This window comes from Eutrema salsugineum, unplaced genomic scaffold (genome assembly GCF_000478725.1).
Source record: "Eutrema salsugineum unplaced genomic scaffold, Eutsalg1_0 scaffold_1, whole genome shotgun sequence".
NCBI classification, from domain to species: domain Eukaryota; kingdom Viridiplantae; phylum Streptophyta; class Magnoliopsida; order Brassicales; family Brassicaceae; genus Eutrema; species Eutrema salsugineum.
The window spans coordinates 18,746,843-18,752,353 of NW_006256909.1; the positions used below are offsets into that span (position 1 = coordinate 18,746,843).

The window sequence follows — 5,511 nt, forward strand, 5'->3', positions numbered from 1 at the left end:
TCTTGGGTGAGACCCTCTTCACTTATGTTCTCAAAGATTTGAGATGGTTCCTCATACTCTCCAACAAAATGCATTGGCTTGTGAGTTACCAACTTCAACTTGTCTAATTCACTTCTCAACTCCTTAACTTCTCTGGTGAGCCTCTGTTCTGAGCTTGAACCTTCAGACCTATTTGATCTGTCATAGTCTTCACCATAAGTATCATTGCTCAATGCTAAGTTCTCCACTAGCTCTAAAGCAGCATGAATTTCTTTACCCAGAAAGTTCCCATTGGAAGCAGTATCCAGCTGGTTTCTAATCTTGGGAAGAGCTCCTCTATAAAGTGTGCTGAGAAGAGAAGCCTCACTAAACCCATGGTGTGGGCATTGGTTTGTGTAGCTCCTGAATCTCTCATATGCTTCACAAAACTCTCATTGCTGTGCTGAGTGAAGCTAGAGATTTGGTTCCTCAGTTTTGCAGTTCTTGAGGTGGAGAAGAACTTAGATAAGAAAGCTTGCTTGCATTGCTCCCAGGTTTGAATGGAGCCTCTTGGAAGATTCTTCTCCCATTCATGAGCTTTGTCACCAAGACTGAATGGGAATAGTCTTAGCTTGAAACTGTCTTCAGAAACTCCATTAATCTTTGTCAGGTCACACACCTTATCAAACTGATCCAAGTGTTCCAAGGGGTCTTCCATTGCTAACCCATGGAACTTTGAGTTCTGGACCATATTCAGCAATGATGCCTTCACTTCAAAGTTGTTGTTTTGCACAGGTGGTGCCTGAATACCAGCTCCATACTGATGAGCATTGGCCCTGTCATTCTCTCCAACATAGACTTGGGGTTGCTCATATCTTCTTTGTTGGTGTTGGAAGGGCTGGGGTTGGTGGTGCACTTGTTGTCTTTGCTGAACATTGGCCTGATGCCTTTGTTGATGAGCTTGAGCTTGTCCCTGGTGGACATAAGCTTGTTGATGGTGCATCTGTTCCTGATGAACATTGATGAAGCCCTTGACCAACTCCATTACCAGCTCCATTACCCTGAGCCTGTTGCTCCTGAACCGGTTGTTCTATATCTACCACGTGTTCTCCTTGTTCTGCCATCTCAGTCTGATCAATTTGTCTACCACGTCTGTCCCTTCTCATCCTTGGTACCAGAAGATTGATATTGTCGTTGAGAGGGAAAGGTGGACCACAACTTCTTGATCTAGACCTGGTGTTCATACACCTGAAATCACAAACAGAACTTGAAAGTAATCAGTAATAACAAGAAAGTAAGCACTTTATCTCAAGAACAGATCAGAGCTTAATGCTAATCAACCACAATTTGGCAACGGCGCCAATTGATAGACAAGAGTTTTCAAGGCTCTTTATAGAGGTTATCGATCCCCTGTCTTGTAGTACAAGGGGTTTATCAATCCAGATGTGGTGTTAGACACTAAACTATGTGATTATGTTCTTAATTCAAGCAAACAAGAGTGATTTTGAGTAACTAATGACAACTACAAACTTAAACAGATTAAAGACTAATGACAATGACAAATGATGTGAATGTGATATGATGGAGGCATGAGATTCTAGACATGATAGTTGGTTAGGGTGCTTTGGTGCTAAACTAGAAATGTTAATGACAATGATGAGAAATGATTCAAATGATTAAGAACTCTAATCTAGGTTAATCCTCTCATGAAGGTATTAACCCCTATACTAATCCATTTTCAAACCAAATTCCCATTTGTGAAATATGAATCAATATGCATTAATAAACAGTTCTTAATGATCATTCAAGCAATTAACAATACATCATCATGCAGAAAATGCTTAAACCTCTAATACAGCTATTTCAGGAATTTCATCAAACACTTTTGGTGCATGAAATTCCCAGAATCTAGATCTCAAGTGATATGCAAGGATCTAGCATAGAGAACAGCTGTTTAGAGAAATGAACCCATGAATCTAGCCCTAAGCACTCCTAATCTAACACTTTAGCACCCTAACCTACATATCTAGAACCTCATTAAGGTGACTACTCACTAATCATACTAATCTCTCTTAAACCTTTGCAAGTAGAGAAGATTAGCATGATTAATGATGAGAAATAGAGATGGAGATGATAGATTAAGAAGAAAGCAGCTTTAAAACTCAAAAATCTCTTAAACTCTCTTGATTAAAAGGCCAAAAATCGATATTTCTCTTCTTGGTGGAGTCTTTTTTTACAAAAGAGGCAAGAGACAAAGGGAATAAAGCTTAGTTTTTCAGAAAAAACCTAAAAAGTATTTATACTTCCCTAAAAACGAACCGGGTCAGCCCAGAACAAACCGGGTCGTGACCCGGCTTTAATGGATAAAGTGGAATTACTGCGGGTTGGTCCAGTGTCTCCCAGGTAGCACGCCCAAGTCGCAGTAGATGAAGAATGCTGCTTGTGAGACTTAAATCGCTTGTCTTAGCCGCACGCCCAAGTAGGACTGTTTTGCGAGTGTTGCTGCGGCTTGATCTTCCTCTTCTTCAACTCGCAGGTCTAAGGCGGTTTCTGGGGAATGTGCATATGCGCGGGTTGGTTTCCATTGCACCTAGGTCGCAGGCTCAAGTCGGAGTGATTTGCGAGTGATCGTGCGGCTTAGTCCCAGGCGCGGCTAACTCGCATGCCTAAGTCGCACGATTGTGGACTTAGCATTTCTCTTGCTCGGGAGCCTCAGACCTCATCTAGTGATAGCTTACCCGCACTTCTCAACTCTCAGCATCAGCTTTCAGGCATTCGTCTTCAGGCCTGCGGGTTAACCAAGTCGCAAGACCATCTCGCAGCTTTCAGAGCAGCTTGGACCACTTCGCATTCCGGAGATTGTAACTTCTGAGGTACCTGTCGGAATTGAGTGATTCCGGTTGCAGAAGACAGAGGACTCATTTATCTCCAACTTTGAGGAAGGAAGCTTTGGTGCTTGGGAAGTGGAAGAATTCCTGGAGGGCACATCTTTGCAATGCATTTACACGATCAGAGAGAGGCGTCTAGACATGTGTCCATTCCGGAGACCGTATCTTCCTGCTTATAGGTCCGAATTGAATGATCTCGGACGTTCTGGAAAGAGGACGCAAATGTATCTGATTCTCATAAAGGCCCCGGAAACTGAATCGGCGTGGAAGTGCACCGTCCTTCGCATTTTTCGGAGCTCATCGGGTCGGTCTAAAACAGCAGCGAGACAGGGGTTTCTTCCGACGAGCTTAACTCTCTGCTCACGCGACCGAATTCCATGATTCTACTTGATATGAAACCGTGATCCAATCCTCTCCAACTTCTATGAAGCACCCGCCATCTGAATCGGACCGGAAGGTTCCCCGGACAGGCGATTTCGGAAATGTGTCTGCACCCGGAGATTTTGGCCGAGAGATCCTTTAGCCGGAACGCGTTTTGGTCGATAAAGTCTACCCGCGGTACGTGAAAATGGCCGATAAAATCCTTCCTGGTCAGCGAGAATGGCCGAGAACCTCCTTAAACCCAATTTTACCACTTTTCAAGCTTTGATCACCATTCCACCTCCTGGATTCATCTTTTCAGCTCCAAATACACCTGATAAACACTCAGCAAATGCAAAGACTCATTGGGATCTAATGCATCTCCTAAGTTCTGAAACAAACTCTAAGGACCTAAAATGCATGGAATAAAACATGATTTAGAATGAATTATGCAACCTAAATGATGCAAATTATGAACATATCACAGATTCAAATCATTTCAAGCCTTGCAAGCACAGAAATCATTTCACAAGCATATTTAGTCCAAATTCTCAAAGTGATGTATTCTCAAGAAAAAAAAACTATCATTACTCCATGCACAATGCAACCTATATGATGCAAGCTAGACTCAATCCTAAAATGTGAATGCAGCTACATGAACCATTTTTTATTTTTTTGTATATACACTAAATGCTATGCATGATCAAATGAGACTCAAAAAGGTAAAAGAGAAAATAAGAACATAGAAAACATGGTTAGTAAACACAAAGCCTCTCCCCCACACTTAAATAACACAGTCCCTTGTGTTATAAAAGCATGAGAAAGAGGAAAAATCAAGCATGAAATGCAAAAGATAAAGAAAAATGCTAAATGCTTATTTACAAGTGTTTGGAGTGATACCTGGTGTGGTTCTTATGCAAAAGGGGAGTGAGTATCTGCACCAGATGAGGCCAGACATCACTGGAGATGGGTTTGGCTTGGCCTGAACTCCCTTGTGCGGCATGGACTTATCTTGGACCAACTCGCAGGACCAAGTAGGTGTTAACAGCGAGTTCTTGTGCGAGTTGGTATATGGCCTGACTGAGCCGCACTCCCAAGTACCACACAGGCGTCCATCAAATTTCCATGCCTTAAGCCCTTTTCTCAGCCTTCTCGCATGCTCCATTCCACTTTGTCCCTGAGCCATAGCCTCCAAAAGTTACTTGGGACCTGAGAACAGCTCACAAAACCCATCAAAAGATCCTAAAACATAAAAAGAAATGAGAGAAAAGATTAAAAGGATTATATACAAGGATAAGCTTGGGGTGTCTCCCAAGAGCACTTTGTTTAAAGTCACTAAGTTTGACTTTGAAAAACCTGTTTTTAGCTGGGGTGAGGTTGAGCACTGATGCTTTTCAGCACTTCAATGGTCCTGAGCAAGAAAGCTGAGTTGGTTTGCTGCCTTTGGGAACCATTAGACCCTTGTCCTTGAGATCCCATCTTGAGACCTTTGTCCACCAGCTTTTGAATACCATCTGGGTCTTTATCAAAGATGGCCTTTGTGAGACATGCCCTCACTTCAGCAAACAGACCTGGTTTCCCATTGCAATCCAGCTTATACTTCAGAGAACCATCATCATCAACCCAAGGAGTGAGATCAAAGTCTTGGGAAGAAAGAGCAGGTTCAATACTCTTGTCTTCTGATGCTGAGCCATCACTTTTGGTGTTAATCATCCTTAAATCACTAAGTGTAGGAGACCATGAGAGCAAGATATCTTTTTCTCTGATCAATGGCCCTCCATTCTCATACTTGTAACCAGAGTTGATGTGGGGTTCTTTCTCATTTTCCACGGCTGAAAGAGATTGGGATCCACCTAAAATCCCAGCACTTCCTACATACTTCATCTCAAGTACCTTAGGCGGTTCTATCTCTTGGAAAACTGATCCACAAAATTCAGCTAAAGGTGGTTGAACAGGGTAAAAGGCATCCTTATCCACCTTTGTAAGCACCACTCTTTGAGTATCAAAGTCAATCATTGCACCAGTGGTGTTGAGAAATGCAGTTCCAAGCAATAGGGGGAGCTCTTTGGTCTTCTTCATCTTCATGATGACAAAATCAGTGGGGATTACACATTCACCAACTTGAAGTGGATAGTCTTCTAAAACTCCATATCGTTTCTTGGAGTAGGAATCACCAAAGGTGATAGAAGAAGGGTAGGTCGTTATAGACTTGACCTTTAGATTCTCCATCATATCTTAGACATTATACTCACACTTGAGCCTGAATCACACAAAGCATTCTCAACTCTAAAGTTGCCAAGAGTGC

At 42.4% G+C, this 5,511-nt stretch overlaps 1 non-coding gene across 1 annotated transcript; it reads left to right on the forward strand.

Annotated features, from left to right (window-relative positions):
- The first annotated feature begins 348 nt into the window (after nucleotides 1-348).
- On the forward strand, nucleotides 349-454 carry LOC112082455. Its single transcript, XR_002897130.1, has one exon. It is a non-coding gene; the product is annotated as a small nucleolar RNA R71 (small nucleolar RNA).
- Nucleotides 455-5,511: the final 5,057 nt, after the last annotated feature.